Below are 21,020 nucleotides of genomic sequence, written 5' to 3'. Positions count from 1 at the left end.
ACAGATTCCTTTGAGTAGTTAAAAGATTGATTAGAAATTGTATTGGTGAAGGGTTTTTCACTTGTTGGGCCAATGTTTGCTGCTAAGTCTCCATACTCCTTACCTACTGTGTCCTTGGCAGTGTATTGATTGATATAATGGGTGTATAGAAATGTAAAATGCAGCTTTGTCCAATGCTTTTTTGGAGGCTGGTGCCTGACTTTGGAATAATCACCTTTAGAGAAAAATAAGTTTCTTAAAATGTTAACAGGCCTCCGGGCCAGAAGATGATGTCAATCACCTGAACTTTTGCATATGATAAGTTTGAAAGCCTGGCTTCGATTAGGACCAGGAACTGCTGTCCTTGCATGACTCCACCCCTTCCCCCATTATCCTCTATGCATAACTTAAGGTATAAAAACTACTTTGGAAAATAAAGTGCAGGCCTTGTTCACTGAAACTTGGTCTCCCCATGTCACTCTCTCTCCCAAATTCTAGCTGAGTCTCCATCTGGAGCGCGGAACCCACCATGCTTGCTAATTATGCCTGGGCTTCTAAGATCCGACTGGGGAGGCCTCAGTGTCTCCTCTCCTTCGGGAGAACGGAAGGACGCCTGCGGCCTACGTAAGTGGTGCAAACTTCTTGTCTTGAAGTTTTATTGGTCTCCCGCGTAAACCAAGCTACTCAGCCTCTTTTCTCCACTGAATTTTCCTACTGAGCTATCCTCATTCTATTACTCTTTGTATCCTTAATTAACGTGTAATTAAGCAGTTGTTTCCTGACCCTCGCCTATGCCGTCTCTCCTTCGAATACCCTGGATCAGCTGGGGCTGGACCCCGGCAAACACCCATTTGCCAGTTAAATGTCACTGGAAGATTTTTGTTGATGCTAAGTGAAGAAGAATCATCCAGCTGATCATGGACCCTCTGAAACTGAGAGATATCAAATTATTTTTGCTTAATGCCACTAAGTTTTAGGGCATATTCTTAATAGTAATAGATAACCAATACAGAACCTGATATATGGAAGTGAAATGTTGCCATAGTAAAATTTGAGAACATGTTAAACTGACTTTGGGGCCAGGTAGGAGATAGAGGCTGGTAGGCCTTGTAAAGCTTGTCTGTGAAAGCTGGAAGAAAACCTGAGGACATTGTTATCAGAGGCTGGGGGGGAAAGCAACTTTGTTATGTAGTGGCCTGAAGTTTGGTAATGTTGTCACCTAGGACAACAGACTGGTTCCAAATAGGAAAAGGAGTACATCAACGCTGTATATTGTCACCCTGCTTATTTAACTTATATGCAGAGTACATCATGAGAAACGCTGGGCTGGATGAAGCACAAGCTAGACTCAAGATTGCTGGGAGAAATATCAATAACCTCAGGTATGCAGATGACACCACCCTTATGGCAGAAAGTAAAGAAGAACTAAAGAGCCTCTTGATGAAAGTAAAAGAGGAGAGTGAAAAAGTTGGCTTAAATCTCAATATTCAGAAAATGAAGATCATGGCATCCGATCCCATCACTTCATGGCAAATAGATGGGGAAACAGTGGAAAGAGTCGCTGACTTTATTTTCTCGAGCTCCAAAATCACTACAGATGGTGACTGCAGCCATGAAATTAAAAGACGCTTACTCCTTGGAAGGAAAGTTATGACCAACCTAGACAGCATATTAAAAAGCAGAGACAATACTTTGACAACAAAGGTCCATCTAGTCAAGGCTATGTTTTTTCCAGTAGTCAAGTATGGATGTGAGAGTTGGACTATAAACAAAGCTGGACACTGAAGAATTGATGCTTTTGAACTGTGGTGTTGGAGAAGACTCTTGAGAGTCCCTTGGACTGCAAGGAGATCCAACCAGTCCATCCTAAAGGAGATCAGTCCTGGGTGTTCATTGGAAGGACTGATGTTGAAGCTGAAACTCCAATACCTTGGCCACCTGATGTGAAGAACTGATTGATTTGAAAAGAGCCTGATGCTGGGAAAGATTGAGGGCAAGAGAAGAAAGGGACAACAGAGGATGAGATGGTTGGATGGCATCACCGATACAATGGACATGGGTTTGGGTAAACTCCAGGAGTTGGTGATGGACAGGGAGGCCTGGTGTGCTGCAATTTATGGGGTCACAAAAAGTTGGACATGACTGAGCGACTGAACTGAACTGACTGATGATAACATGTATATATAATTAATTAACTGGTGAATTTTGCTGAGGCATTGTCCAGGAACAATGTTGAAAGTGCCATTTCATTTTTTTAGCCCTATATAATATAGCATGGATAGAGGAGAAATGAGCTACAAAAGGAGAAAATCAGTTTTCAAGAAAAGTTTAGAAAAAATATACAGCAGTAGTCATTTTAAAGTAAGTGTATCTTGTTCACAGCTTTTCTAAAAGGCTATCAAATTAAGAGATGACCATAGAGTAAAGATAATCTCAAGGATACACATATAAGATCCTTTATTAAGATGCTATAAATATTTCAGGACATGTCTCACAGAAGCTTTCAACTAGACAAAATACCTTCTAAGAATTTTAAAGCCATTTTCTTATAGAATTCTGACCGTTATCTCAATCCCAAGACAGTCTATCTTGAATGATTCCTGATATGGTTTTTACCCAATATAGAGAACCCACTAGGATTCATAAGAATCTCACAAAGCTTATAAGATAGTTGTATTAATACCATCAACTTGGAATAAAAGGGACAGAAATATTTCAAAGAAAATAAAAACTATGAACCCTCAACTGTCTAAGAGCATAAAGAAGGATGAACAGGTCAAGAGGCAAAAAGTTCAGGAGGGTTATTTATTATGTAAAATAAAAGGTAAATAAGAGGGGAGTTCCCAGGTGTTAGAAGTTGAAGCCAAGCGTCACAGAGACTATTTCTACAAAATAAGACTTGCCCCTAATCAAGACACTGTTAATATATGCCTTTCTTTTGCTTTTCTTTCCCCCTACTTTTTTTCCAGCTTTATTGAGGTATATTTGACATATGATATTGTAAAAATTTAAGGTTTATAATGATCACCACAATAAAGGTAATTAATTCACCTAATAATTAGTTCACATAGTTACTTTTCTTTCTTGTATTGAGAATATTTAAGATCTGTTTTAACCACTTACAAGTATACAGTACAGTATTGTTAACGATAGTCACCATGTGTGTGTTAGTCACTAAGTCGTGTCTGACTCTTTGCAACCCTATGGACTGTAGCCCGCCAGGCTCCTCTGTCCATGGGATTCTCCAGGCAAGAATACTGGAGTGGGTTGCCATTCCCTTCTCCAGGGATCTTCCCACCCAGGAAATGATTCTGCGTCTCCTGCGTTGGGGGCAAATTCTTTACCGTCTGAGCCATCAGGGAAGCCAAAGTTGTGAAGAGAAGGGCCTCACTGTGAGAGTCACCACGCTGTACATTATGTTTCCAGAACTCATTCATCTTAAAACTGGGAGTTTGCACTTGTTGATTACCATCATCTATTTCTCCCAACCTTAGGCCTCTGGCAATCACCAATCTTCTTTCTTTTCCATTGTATACAATGGAATATAATCACAGGTTGCGCCTAAGTAAAAATCTGCCTGCCAGTTCAGGAGACAAAAGAGACTTGGGTTCAATCCTTGGGTGGGGAAGATCCCTGGAGAAGAAAATGGCAACCCACTCCAGTATTCTTGCCTGGAAAATCCCGTGGATGGAGGAGCCTGGTGGGCTATAGTCCATAGGACCACAAAGAGTTGAACATGACTGAAGCAACTTAGCATGCACACACCTATACACCACATTCTTTCATATATCCATCTTTTGATGGACCCTTAAATGTTTCCATGTCTTGACTATTGTAAATAATGCTTCAATTAACAAATGAGTGAAAATATCTCTTTGACACCCTATTGTCATTCCTTTGGAAAATGGGAAGTGCAATGGCTGATTCATATGGTGGTTCTATTTTTAATATTTTTGAGAAGCCTCCATACTGTTTTCCATAGTGGCTGCACCAATTTACATTCTCCTTGATGGTGTACAAGGGTTCCCATTTCTTCACAACCTTGTCAACACTTGTTTATCTCTTGTCTTTTGTTATTAACCGCCATTCTGAGGAGTATGATGTGATAGCTCATTGTGATTTTGATTTGCATTTCCGTGATCAATTAGTGATGTTGAGCACATTTTCATGTAGCTGTTGACCATCTGTATATCTTATTTGGAAAAATGTCTATTTAGGTTCTTTGCACATATTTTCATTAGATTGTATTTTTTGTTATTGCCTTTTCTCCCATTTCTGAATGAGCGTATCCACAGCAATTATTTGGCCTCTGTATTGCCATTGTGTATCGGGTTCATGTATTTGTCTGGGATGGGGCAGTATAAGAATGGCAGATAACTTTCTTATTGTTTTTAGTTTCACAAGTTATCAGATCAAGGAGAACCACACTCAAGTTATTGCACTGAGAAGCATCACCTGTACTTGGACCTGATAATAACAATAACCTATTATTGTTATTATCAATATTGTCAATAACTTCATGACAACACTGCCTGGCAGGGCTAGGAGTAAGGTGAGTTAACGTTCTTTTTGGAAGTCTCAAAACTCCATAAAAGAAGTTCAATAATCCCTAGTTGAAGCTATGCTGGAGGGGTCATGTGAAACTCATTGGGCAGTTTTTTCAGTTGATTTTAGCCTTCTAACTATTGCTCCCAAGGTGTTAGGTATGTGATTGAGGCATGCTGGACCATCCAACCAACCTATTCAACAGGCTAGATAAGAAAAGGTGACCTCTTTTGATGCCTCATAAAACAAAAGAATCTCCCAGCCCAGTGTTTCCAGTTTCTGAGCCACAAAATTGTGAGATATAGTAGTAAGTGTTGGTGAAGGCTACTAACTTTTTAGGTAGTTTATTACACCACAATAGATCTTGGCAACAGAATCCTTTAAATATCATTCTTTGTGTGCAAAATAAAACATGTGCAAGTGTATTTATTGAAGCCCTGATTTATGCTGGGAGGGATTGGGGGCAGGAGGAGAAGGAGACGACAGAGGATGAGATGGCTGGATGGCATCACTGACTCTGTGGACATGAGTCTCAGTGAACTCCGGGAGTTGGTGATGGACAGGGAGGCCTGGCGTGCTGCGATTCATGGGGTTGCAAAGAGTCGGACATGACTGAGCAACTGATCTGATCTGATCTGATCTAATCTAATCTATCTTTCAGTAGGAGTATTAAATTAGAGGATATATACACACTGGAAAATATATGCAGTAGTTAAAAATTGAGCATTCTTTTTTGTACATGAATGTAGAAATATATCTGAGATGTTGTTAAGTGAAAACAGGAAAGTGCAGACAGTATGTTGAATACGCAACTATTTGTGTAAAATAAAAAGGGGCAGAAGAATAAAGTGTTTGTGCATAAATATCTCTGGAAGAACAGGCAAAACCTAGTCATACTGGTTACCTGCAGAGAGGGAGCTGGGGTGGCTTGTGGGCAAGAATGGCTAGGAAATTTTGCCACTTGTCCTTTCAGCTGAGCCACCAGGGAAGACCAGGAACACTGGAGTGGGTTGTCTATCCCTTCTCCAGTGGATCTGCCTGACCCAGGAAATGACCTGGGGTCTCCTGCATTGCCTGTGGATTCTTCCAGCTGAGCTACCAGGGACGTCCACTTACCCTTTCAGTCTAGCATTTTGGTGCCTTTTTTTTTTTTTTTGGCCACACCAAATAGCTTGTGATATTTTAATTCCCTAACCAGGGATTGAACCCACGCCCTCAGCAGTGAGAGCTAGGAGTCCTAACAATCTGCATTTTTGCACTTTGAACCAAATGTATTTTTTAAAAAGATTTACTTATTTTTTGACTGCTCTGGGTCTTCATTGCTGCCCGTGGGCTTTCTCTAGTTGCAGCAAGTAGGGGCTCCTCCTCTTTGTGGTGTGCAGAATTCTCACTGGAGGCTTCTCTTGATGTGGAGCACAGACTCTAAGGGCTCAGATTCAGTAGCTGTGGTGCCTGGACTGAGTTGCTCCTAGGCACGTGGGATCTTCCTGGACCAGGGATTGAACCCGTGTCCCTTGCATTGCAAGGCAGATTCTTAACCAGGACCATCAGGGAAGCCCCCATATGCATTTTAAAAATGAAATTAACACACAGGTAAGATTCGAGAAATTTTGGAAACACTAGTTTGAAAGCTGTAATGACTGCCTATTAGCCTTCTGGCCTTAAATCAGGTTCTTACATAGTTGCAACTACTTTGCCTCTCCTGAGCAGCAAACTTGATCTTACTGCTCCTCTGCTAAAAACACATTGAAGGGCCCCATTTCTCTCAAGATAAATTCCCAAATCCTAACTACTTCATAGTTTAATGGTTGTCTTAATTTGACCAGCCCGGATCGCCTCTCACTACACCTAACATTTTACCTTTTGACAACAGTCAATTACATGTGGGTACTTGAAAACAAGATGATCACACCTTTGTGATTTTGCAGGTGATGTTTTCACTGCCTGGAATTATTTTCCCCTTCCCTCTTTTCTCCTGTTGAACTCCATTAGATCCTTCTCAATTAAATTTTTTCACTTACCATCTACCAATTAGAATGAATTATTCACACATATGTAGACTATTTTTTGCAATCTCAGAGTCTATTGAAATTTATCTTAGTTTACATACCTGTTTCACTATTAGAGGGCTTCCCAGGTGGCAAAGTGGTAAAGAAACTGCCTGTCAATGCAGGAGACGCAAGAGAATGTGGGTTTGATCCCTGAGTCAGGAAGATTCCCCTAGAGAAGGAAATGGCAACTTACTCCAGTATTCTTGCCTGGAGAATGCCATAGACAGAGGAGCCTAGAGGGCTACAGTCCATGGGGTCGCAAAGAGTTTGACACAACTGAGCACACACACACACTTCACTATTAGATTATGATCTATTGGAGGCAGAAATGATTTTTGTGTCCCAGTTTCAAAGTCAGCTCTGGCAGGTGATAACTTCCTAAAAGCCGATTGCAAACAGAACTGAAAGATTATTGTATATAACAATCTGGCGCAGTCTTTGATCTTATTTTAGATATCCTAAATACTTTGGCCACCTGATGTGAAGAGCTGATTTGAAAAGACCCTGATGCTGGGAAAGATTGAGGGCAGGAGGAGAAGGGGACGACAGAGGATGAGATGGTCGGATGGCATCACCGACTCAATGGACATGGGTTTGGGTGGACCCTGAGAGTTGGTAATGGACAAAGAGGCCTGGCATGCTGCAGTTCATGGGGTCGCAAAAAGTTGGACACGACTGAGTGACTGAACTGAACTGAACTGAACTGAATTGCATTTGAAATATTATCAGAACTAATACCTTCTGGTGGTAGCATTACTTAAGGAGTATGTATGTGTGTATATATACATGTGCCAACACACATATTTATTTAATTTTTTTTCCCTTCAGACACTCCGTATTCCCTTTTGACTAATCAGTTTTCCCCAGGCAGATATTTTTTCTCGAGGCAAGATGACAAAGTAACAAAATGTAATATAGTGTTTTGGCAGTGGAGCTAGAATTCAAAACAATGATAAAAGGGGTTTATAAAGAAGAAACATGATAAAATATTTTCTCAATTATTCTACTACCAGAACATTCAATTAAAATATCCATTTCCTAGGAGTTTACTTGGTCATAGATAAATCCTCATTCATTCCCCCTCCAGAAAGATCATGTAGGTGTCATTTGTTGCTGTTGCTGAGGATCTATGAAGCAAGGGAACAGTTTACTTAATTATAGAAAAGATACATTGCACATTTGTATATCACGCCTGGATGAAAAGATTTAGAAGGAAAGTTATCTTCCTGCAAAATCCCTTGATAATCGCCTTACAGTCTCATTTGAAAACTTGAAGTGTGGAAAAGTAGATACTCTAAACCTGTTCATATTCTCTTAGTGACAAGTGAATGCTTTTTATAGTTTGTACTTGCTGTGAGCTTCATTTAGAGATTCAACTGTTCCTGGTAACCAGTTTTGAATAACAATGGAAATGTCTAGCCAGTTTGTCGCGTCTCGGTGGGTTGGGGTGGGGTGAGAGTGTCTGTGCAGAGAACTTCCCTTTCTTCAGAGTATGCTTCAGAGCTTGGGGACATATGATGTGGAGGTTTTCCTGTTTCATGGTGATTCACATGTAATTGTACTGCAAGTGTATTTACACATAGCCTCATTTCGTTCTTCTACATTTAATCACTTAAAGCCATGATTTCATTTAAATACCTGGATGCCTCATACATTCAGCTTTGCTAGAACCAAAAGCAAAATCTTGAAGATTCTGATACTGTTGTATGAACCAATTAATACCTAAAAGTGTTTTTATTTTTAGGCGAACACCTGGTGGCTGCTTGACAAACTTGAGTATCATTCTGATTCAATTATTATCTGATACCTTTGTATGTGTGTGTATATATGTATGTATGTGTGTGTGAATTACCAAGTCACTCTGAACCTAATTCTTCATTAGCAAATGGATCAATTTTTGTTTCAAAACTTATTTCTCTTGATAGTACAACTCTGGGTTTTCTGCAATCATTTACCTCAGTGGGATCCAGACTGACCAGACCCTCTTGCAGGAGCTTCTTCCCATGTTTACTGATCTCTTTGTAGCCCCAGCATGTGAGCACCCATTGCAGCCTCACACTCTGTATGCAGCTTCTGTTTCCTGTAGGATCCACTGGGGCACCGATTCCCGTTGATTCCAGAAGGAAATTAACTAATTCAATAAAATGTTTACATAAAACTTTAGAGATAAAGGATTCCTTAGAGTTCATGGAGACTGTTACATTTTAGGGACAAGGACATTGAAGCCTAGGAAATGGGAGTAGCTTTCTCAGGGTCAGAGATACTGCACCCCAGTCTAGGCTTACCTGCATGAAGTTACAATTCAGATCATCTTTGTGTTCTAGGTTTGGGGATAATATTTACATGAAAATTAACTCTCTCTTCCGACTTAGTAATATTCATCTTACTTCCAAGTTTCGAAGCACAAAATCTTAACTCCAAGTAAAAATTCTAATGGTGAAGACTTCAAGTCGGTATGGCACACTAAAAGGCCAATCTTTTTGAACTGGATTGGGATATTATACAATCCCTGAAATTGTAGTACAGGAAAGTACCTATTTTTCCTATGCTTGATAGTTTCCTACCCTGGCTCCAAAAACCCTCTGCTCTGTTAGGCAGCAACGTGCCCAGCTACAGATTGATGTCCCTGGTCCCCGTGAGAGGAGAGGGCAGTGAGATGTAAGAGGAAGTCACCAGGGAGAGTTTGGGAGGAAACTCTCAAACTCAAAGCCAGGCTCCTTGGCTTTATAGGAATGTTCTTTTCCTCGCTTGTTCTTACCCCTTATTGGCCATTCTGCAATCGTGTAGTGACCTTGAGAATATACGAAGAGTGATATAATAAAAAGATAAGAGACCCGGTCCATGGGGGAACTGGACCGCTAATCTCTATACTTTGTGTTACGTGAATGAAAAGTAAACTTCCATCTTGTTGAAACCCTGTTGTCTCATGTCTGATGTGTGTGTGTGTGTGTGTGTGTGTGTGTGTGTGTACTTGTGCACTCAGTCATGTCTGACTCTTTGCAACCCCACGGACTATAGCCCACCAGGCTCCTCTGTCCATGGATTTCCCAGGCAAGAATACTGGAGCAGTTTGCCATTCCCTTCTCCAGGGGATCTTCCAGGCAGAGGGATCAAACCCACATCTCTTGTATCCCTCCATCGGCAGGTAGGTTCTTTACCAGCTGAGCCACCAGAAAAGCCCCTCATGTCTGATATATGTCAGTTTCTAACTGACACAATTATTTTCTTCTCTCTCTTTTTCTCAGCTTCCTTTAGTCCTTAAGAATGCTTCCGTATCTGCTATCATTCAAAACCAAAACCAAAAGCAAATCCCTCCTTTATACCAAGTCTTGTTCTGGGAATTTCCTGATCTCTCACAGCACTTCACAGCCATTTTCCTCAAAAGAATATTGCATACTCCTGTAAACTAGATTCAGTCAACTTTCCCATCTCCCATTAATTTGGAAAAATCCATCTCTTTAGCAAGTTAGCTGTAAAATAAGACTAAATTTTAATCAATAATATGTATACTTGGTATAAATTCAGAAAGTGAGGGAATGCTTATAGGAAGAAAGTAGACTGTCCCTCCCTTGTATCTCCCACCCAGTTTCCTTTCATAGAGGCAAGTGAATTATCGGTTTCCTTTGTGTATATATAATCTTTCAGAGATATTATATGCAAATGAAAATACAGATGGTTTTCTCTTGAATATTTTTACACACACAATGGCATATTATATATATTGTCATGCTATGCTATGCTAAGTCACTTCAGTCGTTTCCGACTCTGTGCGACCCCATAGACGGCAGCCTACCAGGCTCCCCCGTCCCTGGGATTCTCCAGGCAAGAACACTGGAGTAGGCTGCCATTTCCTTCTCCAATGCATGAAAGTGAAAAGTGAAAGTGAAGTCACTCAGTCGTGTCCGACTCTTAGCGACCCCATCGATTACAGCCTAACAGGCTCCTCCGCCCATGGGATTTTCCAAGCAAGAGTACTAGAGTGGGGTGCCATTGCCTTCTCTGATATATTGTTATACATTGTTTTATATATATATTGCTCTAAGGTTATATTTTCACTTATATATCTTGGACATTTGTTTCAAAATTGACTCAATTTTTTTTTTTTTTTAGCAATTATTGAATTCATTATCTGAAGTTAGCATAATTTAATGAATCTTACATGGCTGGACATTTAGATTGCTTCAAATATTTTTTATTACAAACAATATTATAAAAATATTCCCATAAATATTTTATAGCTTTTTAAATGTATTGTTGTTGTTTAGTCATTAAGTCATGACTCTTTTGCAATCCCATGGACTGTAGCGGACCAGGCTCCTCTGTCCATGGGATTTCCCAGGCAAGAATACTGGAGTGGGTTGCCATTCTCTTCTCCAGGGATCTTCCCAACAAAGGGATTGAACCTGCATCTACTGCTTGGCAGGCAGATTCTTTACCACTGGGCCACCAGGTATATCTATAAAAAAATTCCCCAAAGAAAGCTTAGGATTAAAAATATTTTTACTTTGACAGCTATTGTCTAAATGCCACAGAGATTTGACCATGAAAAAAAATTAAAGTTTATATAATTCCTTAGCTCAGACTGTTGTAGCAAAATACCATAACATGGGTGGCTTATCAACAACAGAAATCCTCCCACAGTTCTGGGGGCTGGAAGTTCAAGATCAGATGCAGGCATGGTCTAGTTCTAGTACGGGCCCTCTTCTGAGTTATAGACAGCCAGCTTAGCTTCTCATTGTGTCCTTACATGGTAGACAGCAGAGAGCCAAGTAAGCTCTCTTGTGTCTTCTTGAAAGGCACTACTCTCATTTATGAAGGCTCTGCCCCAAAGACCTAATCAGCTCCCAAAGATCTTACCTCCTAATACCATCACATTGTGGGAGTGGGGGCAGGTAGGCTTCCAACATGTAAGTTGGGGGTGAAGAGGGTAAACATTCAGTTTGTAGCATATAATATATTTGATTTCTAATATCTGCAGAAGTTAGCTATTGAGTTTTCATTTTGAGAAAAGATAAATTTATTATATTGCCACTTCCTCCCCTCCATATTCCTCATCACTGATCTTAGTTAATTATACTTCAATGTTCTTAGTTTTATACCTTTAAATACACTTATACTTCATTTGACTTATAAGCTCTTACTGATGTATGTTTGAACCTAGCTGTAAAAAATAATGGGTTGGAAAGGTCCCCTGGAGGAGGGCATGGCACCCCATTCTAATAGTCTTGCCTGGAGAATCCCATGGACAGAGAAGCCTGGTGGGCTACAGCCTATAGCGTCACACAGAATCAGACATGACTGAAGCAACTTAGCATACAGTCTCAAAATAGTGATTTCATTTTCTTTGGATCTATACTCAAAAGTAAAATTTCTGGATCATATAGAAGTTCTATTTTTAATTTTTTTGAGGAACTTTCATTATGTTTTCCAAAATAGCTATACTATAGAATAATTTTAAATATAGAATTCATCATACTTTAAAATAATAATGAAGCACCAAAAAGTGAGGTTTGTACCAAGAGTAGATGATTTAATACTAGGAAGTATGCTAATATAAGAGCCATATTGATCAGGTAAAAATCATATAATTTCCTTGAAAGAGTCTTCCAAAACCATTTGATAAAACAATTTCTATCTTACCTAAAACCTATAGGAACAGATATTCCTCCCTGAGGTGTCTATTATAAATAAATTCAGTGACAGTTATATGAGGCATATATGCAACAACAATTGGACATATGTGTGTGTGTGTGTGTATATATATATATATATATATATTCACAGATGTATGTATATACCTTTATATATTTCTAGGTATATATAGAGCAAACAAAAGCCATTATGATTAGAGGTTAAAACAGTCATCTGACATCCCTATGAAATTATGGCAAGTAAGATATCCTTTCATTACTTCTGTAAACTTATATATCTCTAGACTTATAAGCTGATGCAATGGACAAAAGAGAAATAAGTAAAAATTTTAGGAAGTTTAAAAGCATTATTATATGCAAGTATTGTGTCTGAAAAATTGAAAGTTATCAAGTGAAAATCTATTAGAAACAAGGGAGAATACAATAATATAGTAATAGTTCTAGCTATGAATACCCAAATATATAATACATCCACACAATATATATAATACATATAAACAAAAGTGCAACAGAACACAGAAGAATAAACTAAACAAGAAAGTTTTAAGCTCTAAACAAAGAAAATCTTAAATATCCATCCATTTATTAAAAAACTAGGAAGATATATTCTATTCTTGGAGAAGATTGACTACTATAAAATTATAAAAAGACAATTCTCAATTTTATCTATACATTAAATGAGGGGTCAGCTAAAATATACCTCAAGACTAAAAAAACAAAATTAGATTAGAAAATTTTACAAATTTTATTTGGGAAAAAAAATATGACTGGTTAAAAAGCTTCCAAAAGGAAAATAATGAGAAGGGACCGACAGAAATATTCATGATGCTACATTAATTATTTAAAAATGTGTTCCATCAGCAATAACCTTAGTGAATATTTTCTTATCATATTATTAAAGTATTAATGTTTTCTGCTGCAGGGAGGGTGAGGTCAGCAGGAAGAGGGGAACTGGGTTAATTGGAACTAGGAAGCCAGCCTCAGCTCCAAAAGGTGGGATGACTGGGCATGTAGCTTAAATCTTCTGTGGCTTTCAGTTCACTTCCTTCTCTGTAGCAAAGATGTCCCATGACCTACTATGTTACAAATTGTGGTTCATAGAGAGGGATGGTTAGGAGAACTTGGACAGTGGCAGAGAATGAAAACCACAGATAGACATACTTATTTTCACTTCTAAAATTTCTAAGCTGATGATTTAAAAACTTTCCTTCTCCTTGGGAATTACTTCTAGAAATACCACTAGAAAAATCCTTATTTTTGTTTTGAGGATGGTTTTATGCATTAAATTAAGCTATATTATGCACATACTAAATTTTATATAAAGTCTCATAGTGCAATTTCATGTTAACTTGTTCACTAATTATATAATAAAATTGCTGGGATAATTATCCAACTCATATTTTATTAATGCTTAATTAAAGATATAGCTTAAGTAATTGTGGCATATTGCAGCACTTGTGAACCAGAAAGTTATAATAAACAATACGATGACAGAAAATTACTAGGTAGAGTCATTTGGTTTTATGGGTCTTTCAGCTAAATTCATAAATAAATTACATCATTTTGGAGCTTTTTTTTTGGTTCCATATTATCCTTTCTAAATGAATTTCTGCTGTAAGTATTGTATATTCACAAAGGTGGCTTTCATTGACAGCCTAGAACAGGTATCAACATGGCCTTTGGTTTTTTTCATAAATCCAGTTGTTAGATCTGATCCCAATACTGGCTTAGAAATAATGTGGAAGAAAGATTGACAAAAAATCATAAATTGAATAACCACAGGGACTTAGGTTTAGGGCCCTTGGGAAGTACTATGACTTATTGAATTATAGCCTTAAACAGAATTAAACACTTCCATCTTTTGTATTTTTCTGCCAGTCTAGAACATGACTCTGAGTGAAAATTGTCTTTCCTTCCAATGTGCTTCTTCTTGATCTTTTAAGTCGTTATTAGGTCTATGCCTGTCTGGTAACAAAAATGAAAATATTAAGCTGATTATGTAGACAGTGGTTTATTGTTCTAGGTTTATCCAAATTGTTGCCTTATTTCTTTTTACTATAACTTGCATAAGAGAGTATATTCTTTCAAAAAAAATAGATGGATCAAATTATAAGCAAAACAGAAAATCAAATATTTTAGCTCCAGGGTTACAAATTAGGCCTTACTCTATGAGTTTTCATAAAGAAAACCATTATTTGTAAAGTTATTATCACTCACCCGGAATATAGGGAATAGCTTTCTTCAAGCTACAATTCAGATTATGAACTTTGAAAGGACTCAAACCATATCTGTTTAATTCCTCTCCTGAGGTGGGAGGATGAGCTTTCCCTGAAACCTTTCAGAGAGAGAAATGAATTTTTATAAAAGGTTGCTGGCACTAAGATCTTGGATGTGTGTTCTACTCCTTTATCCTTTGGTGAGGCACAAAGAAAGCATATCAAGGGAAAAAGGAAGAACCCCAGCATGGAAAATATTCAGGAAAGCAGTTCCTTATGTATCTCTCTGCAGTTCTGTGCACTGATGACTTTCAGTATTTACTTTGATATACATGCTTTACAACATTAGTAGATATTGAATGCATATTGAACACTGCATATGGTTTGATCTGCAGTTATCATCTTTGCAAGAACTTCCTGGCAACTCTTTCAACTAATTGGTACAGCACTTCACTATTTCATTCATGACTATAATGTTCACTGTAAATTTCCTTCTTTATCTCTCTATCCCCCTGAATATTTTCCCTTCAAGGAGTAAATTATGCTTCCTGAAAGTGAAAAGTGAAAGTGTTAGTTGCTCTGTTGTGTCCAACTCTTTGTAATCCCATGGTCTGTAGCTCACCAGACTCCTCTGTCTATGGAATTCTCCAGGCAAGAATACTGGAGTGAGTTGCCATTTCTTTCTTCAGGGGATCTTCCCGAACCAGGGATTGAACCCAGGTCTCCTGCATTGCAGGTAGATACTTTATCATCAGGCCACCAAGGAAGCCCTTATGCTTCCTGAAATACCTAGAATCTTGTGCGAGGTGATACACAGTCAGCAATAGCTTTTTTATCCTCAGGAAACCAGGATAGATCTGTGTGTTGATAGCAGAAGAGCAAATCAGTTCAGTTCAGTTGAGTCGCTCAGTCATGTCTGACTCTTTGTGACCCCATGAAACACAGCACACCAGGCCTCCCTGTCCATCACCAACTCCCGGAGTTCACCCAAACTCATGTGCATCGAGTCAGTGATACCATCCAGCCATCTCATCCTCTGTTGTCCCCTTCTCTTCCTGCCCCCAATCCCTCCCAGCATCAGGGTCTTTTCCAATGAGTCAACTCTTCGCATCAGGTGGCCAAAGCATTGGAGTTTCAGCTTCAGCATCATTCCTTCCAATGAACATTTAGGACTGGTCTCCTTTAGGATGGACTGGTTGGATCTCCTTGCAGTCCAAGGGACTTCTCAAGAGTCTTCTCCAACACCACAGTTCAAAAGCATCAATTCTTTGGCACTCAGCTTTCTTCACAGTCCAACTCTCAAATCCATACATGACCACTGGAAAAACCATAGCCTTGACTAAACGGACCTTTGTTGGCAAAGTAATACCTCTGCTTTTGAATATGCTATCTAGGTTGGTCATAACTTTCCTTCCAAGGAGTAAGCATCTTTTAATTTCATGGCTGCAATCACCATCTGCAGTGATTTTGGAGCCCCCCAAAATAAAGTCTGACACTGTTTCCACTGTTTCCCCATCTATTTCCCATGAAGTGATGGGACCAGATGCCATGAAAAGGCAAAATGATAGGATACTGAAAGAGGAACTCACCAGGTCAGTAGGTGTCCAATATGCTACAGGAGATCAGTGGAGAAATAACTCCAGAAAGAATGAAGGGATGGAGCCAAAGCAAAAACAATACCCATTTGTGGATGTGACTGGTGATAGAAGCAAGGTCCGATGCTGTAAAGAGCAATATTGCATAGGAACCTGGAATGTTAGGTCCATGAATCAAGGCAAATTGGAAGTAGACAAACAGGAGATGGCTAGAGTGAACATCAACATTCTAGGAATCAGCGAACTAACATGGACTGGAATGGGTGAATTTAACTCAGATGACCATTATATCTACTACTGTGGGCAGGAATCCCTTAGAAGAAATGGAGTAGCCATCATGGTCAACAAAAGAGTCCAAAATGCAGTACTTGGATGCAGTCTCAAAAATGACAGAATGATCTCTGTTCGTTTCTGAGGCAAACCATTCAATATCATGGTGATCTAATCCTATGCCCCAACCAGTAACACTGAAGAAGCTGAAGTTGAATGGTTCTATGAAGACCTACAAGACCTTTTAGAACTAACACCAAAAAAAAAGATGTCCTTTTCATTATAGGGGACTGGAAAGCAAAAGTAGAAAGTCAAGAAACACTTGGAGTAACAGGCAAATTTGGCCTTGGAATACAGAATGAAGCAGGGCAAAGGCTAATAGAGTTTTGCCAAGAGAACACACTGGTCATAGCAAAGACCCTCTTCCAACAACACAAGAGAAGACTCTACATGTGGACATCACGAGATTGTCAACACTGAAAGCAGATTGATTATATTCTTTGCAGCCAAAGAAGAGCAAATACAGATGTACAAAAGGAGAAAAAGTTTGGCATACAGTTTCCTCAATGTTTACTAAACCTTTCTAAATAATTTTTAACGTTTTCTTTTTATTGTAGTAAAAAGTAACACGTACACAACATACAATTTTAACCGTATTTAACTGTACAGTTCAGTGGCACCAAGTACATTCACACTGTTGTGCAGCTCTTACTACCATCCATCTGCCAAATCCCAAACTGAAACTTTGTCCCCATCAAACACCAACTCCCCATTCCTCCTCCTCACCTCCAAACCCTGGCCCCTGGCATCCACCAATGTACTTTCTGACTCTGAATGTGATTATTCCACTCTCATGTAAGTGGAATCAAACAGTATTTGCCTGCACATACTGCATATTGTAATGCATTTTTAAGATTAACTTAATATATGACCTACAAACAGAGTGTACCTTCTTTTTTCCCCTGTGCTATACAGCAGTTTCTCATTAGTTATCTCTTTTATACATAGTAGTGTATATATGTCAGTCTCAGTCACCCAATTTATCCCACCCCCCTTCTGCTCTTGGTGTCCATACATTTGTTTTCTTGTGTCCATATGTTTGTATGTCTGTGTCTTTATTTCTGCTTCGCAAATAGTTTCATCTGTACTGTTTTTCTATATTCCACATATGTGCATTAATATACACTATTTGTTTTGCTCTTTCTGACTTCATTTTTTATGACAGTCTCCAGGTCCATCCACATGAAGAGATGGGTTGAAAGGCTTCTCAAGATTTCCAAGACCTGAACCTAGAGACAGGTCTTGTATTTCTTAGGTATTTCTGGATCTAGACAGACTAGTGAAATATTCGCTTAAGTAGGGTCACAAACTGAAAAACAGGGCCCCAGCTGTCTTTAATTTGCTCCTCATGTGTTTTTTTAAGTTGAAAGTTTTGAGATTATTGTAGATTTATGGTAAGTTTAAAAAAAAAAGACAGAGAGACCTCTTATATCCTTTACCAATTTCTCCCCAGTTGTGACAATGTACAAAGCTATAACATGGAGTTGCAACTAGGATACAGGAATTGATACAATCCACTGATCTTATTCATATTTCTCAGTTTAGCTTGCACTCTTGTGTATGCCTGTGTATGCGCACGTGCGTGCTCAGTCGCTTTAGTGACACTATGGACTATAGCCTGCAGGCTCCCCAGTCCCTGGGATTCTCCAGGCAAGAATACTGGAGTGGGTTGCCATGCCCTCCTCCAGTGGATCTTCCGGACCCAGGGATCGCAGGCAGATGCTTTACTACTGAAGCCCATGTGTGAGTGGAGTTCTATATAATTTTATCCTGTTGTAGGTTTTTGTATCTGGCTCCAGAATCAAGATCTTAAACAGTCCCATCATCATAAGGATCCCTACACCCACCTTCTCCAATACTCCCTCCTGCTCAAACTCTATTACCAATCTGTTCAGTCATTTCTAAAACTGTGTTGTTTCAAAAAATGTTACCTAAATGAGATATATAGTATGCTACTTTTGGAAAATGGCTGTTTTCCTCACTCATTATAGTTCTTTCACCCAGGTTTTTGATGTAGTCATTCATTGTTAGATGGACTTACAATGGATCCTTGTGGGTGGTGAGGGTTCATCTCTTTTATTCCCCCTATAGGGGTCTGGGCTGACTTGAGCTACCTTTACTGCTAGGATGAGGGTCAAAATGTTGGATCTGGGTGGCTGTCTTCTGTTCAGTGGGGAATATAACATACTTGACCACTGTTTTGTTCTGCTGGTCATGAAGTCCAAAACCAGTTTGATTTCTCCTTACCAGATTTCCGAGACTTCTTTTGTTTGCTTTTTGCATTATTTCTAGAGTTTATCGTTGCCCTTAGTGGGGAAGAACAGGGAGAAGTGGGCCTCCACCATCTTGTCCAGAGCAGAAGTCCTTCTGGTGGTTGTACTTTCCTACTTATCCACTTACTGCCCCCTTCAGGAATGCATATTCTTCTATTTTCTATGAGTTCATATTTACTTTCTATGTGTTTGTAACTTTCAAAGGAAACTTTAGATCCATCCTGGTTCACTCTCAGGCCTTTATTGAAACTTGAATCCAAGGGTTAGGATGGCTTTGCCTGCAAGTATAAAATGCCAAACTAAAATTGACATAAATGATCAGGAAAATATAAGAAGGTGAGATAGAGTGTTACAGGTTTGACTTATTAGGTGAGACTCCTGCTCAGAATCTTATAAGTTTTCTTTTCTTTCTTCCTTTTTTTCCCCTTGGTGGTAAGATGGCTACTGTGGCCTCAGATAATATATCAGCTACGGCAACTTCCTGTTAGGGAGGCACAGGTCTCTGTTTCGTGTCTTTGAAGGTGTATTTTCCTTGAAGCTTCCCAATAGATGGTCTCATTGACTAGGGATATGTCACATGCAAGCTTGCTGTCAGCAGGAATGGAATTGCTATAATTGTCTTGAAGTAATTAATATGCACTTACTCTGTGGTTTGAGGAGCATTCCATAAAGCACGTGAGTATCTAAATTCTGAACAACATCACAGTTTCATTTGGAAGGAAGTAGGTAACAGTGGTTGTGGTTAGGCCACTCTAGACTAATTTAGTGTATTACCTGTCTTATTTTAATCATAAAGCCTGATCAGGCCTTTGAAATACAAACTAGTAGAGACAGTATAGAAATAACAACAAAGCAGGATGTGATGCTGAGATACGCTACCCGTTCATCCATAGGGTTGGTGCCTAGATTGTACATTTTTGTTTGTAATAAAGGAACTGGGTTTTAGGCTGTATGGTCAATTGTTTCAAGACAAGATTTCAGTCATAAGTGATAACTGGGTTCCTAGGGTAATAGGATAGCCTAAGACAGTCTAAACAATGACCAAGTGATCAGACAGAAAACCAGAGGTCAGGCAAGTCATGTTAGAACACAGGTTTTTTGGAGAAGCTGCTGATGGATTGCTTTAGTCTAATATAGATTGGCTTGAATACTAGATGGGTCTGACTCTACAGACACAGCAAATCACTGATGCTTATTGGGGTAAAAGAGGCAGGGGCTTCCACTGAAAATTCTGGTCATCAGGATTATTTACTATCCTACATTTCAGAAATTTAGCAAAGCTCTGTAACACTAAAGATTTGCCATTCAGAAATATTTTGTCATTAATTTTCTTAGAACACTGATTTGATTCAATAGCAGAATTATCAAAAACCAAGTTCTTTTAGTAAATTAGAGTTGGATATTATTTAGAAACTAATCTAGGATCTTGATTAAGGCAGTGACCCTGGGATGGAAAACAGAATTGATAAATTGGTTTAGTTAAACCTCTATTAATGCTTGCATTAATAATAAAAATAAAACTACTATGTGTCACAGTTTGTTCTCTATACCAATGGTACCAGTCTCTATTCTTTTTTTTTTTTTGGCTGCGTTGGTTCTTTGGTGCTGCACATGGACTTTCTCTAGTTGGTGAGCAGAGGTGAGCAGAGGCTGCTTTCTGTGCGGTGAGCCGAGGCCTGTCTTCATTGTGCTGTGCGGGCCTTCTCATTGTGGTGGCTTTTCTTGTTGCAGACTACAGGCTCTAGAGCACATTGGCTTCAGTTGTTATGGTGCATGGACTTAGTTGCCCCATAACGTGTGGGGTTTTCCCAGACCAGGGATTGAACCCATGTCCCCTGCATGGATAGGCGAATTCTTAATCACTGGACACCAGGGAAGTCCAGTCTGTATTCCCTAAAGAGCATAAATTCAATGAAAATTTGCTAATTAGATGTTAGTCTCTAATCTACCCTAAGGATGAAAGTGAAAGTGAAAGTCGCTCAATCCTGTCCGACTCTTTGTGACAGTCCATGGTATTCTCCAGGCCAGAATACTGGAGTGGGTAGCCTTTCCCTTCTCCAGGGGATCGTCCCAACCCAGAGATCGAATCCAGGTCTCCTGCACTTCAGGTGGATTTTTTTCCAGCTGAGCCACAAAGGAAGCCCAACCGAAGGATGCAAAGGTATGTAAGCTATGTTCTTTAACCTCAAGCAGCTTAGTCTAGATAGCAAAATAGAACAGACTCCTTACCTATCCTGTGGATTATTGAGTTCCAAGAAATCAGCAGAGACCCTGGCACATGACAGATGCACAAAGCCTTTCTGCATAAATGAATGTGTAAACAACTAACTACAGTATTGCATAGTAATGCTATGACAAAAGTGTGAAAGGAGAGTTAGAG

At 39.2% G+C, this 21,020-nt stretch overlaps 1 long non-coding RNA gene across 1 annotated transcript in view; it reads left to right on the top strand.

The window, feature by feature from the left end:
• The first annotated feature begins 429 nt into the window (after nt 1–429).
• The window catches only part of LOC129624140 (uncharacterized), a 43,310-nt gene continuing 22,719 nt past the window's right edge, over nt 430–21,020 (top strand). The window contains exon 1 of the long non-coding RNA XR_008700774.1: nt 430–603. This is a non-coding gene — a long non-coding RNA (uncharacterized LOC129624140). The remainder of the gene's footprint in view (nt 604–21,020) is intronic.

This window comes from Bubalus kerabau, chromosome 12 (assembly GCF_029407905.1).
Source record: "Bubalus kerabau isolate K-KA32 ecotype Philippines breed swamp buffalo chromosome 12, PCC_UOA_SB_1v2, whole genome shotgun sequence".
In the NCBI taxonomy this organism is placed as follows: domain Eukaryota; kingdom Metazoa; phylum Chordata; class Mammalia; order Artiodactyla; family Bovidae; genus Bubalus; species Bubalus kerabau.
The sequence above is the reverse complement of the archived record's forward strand: the minus strand, read 5'-3'. Positions and strand labels throughout refer to the sequence as shown.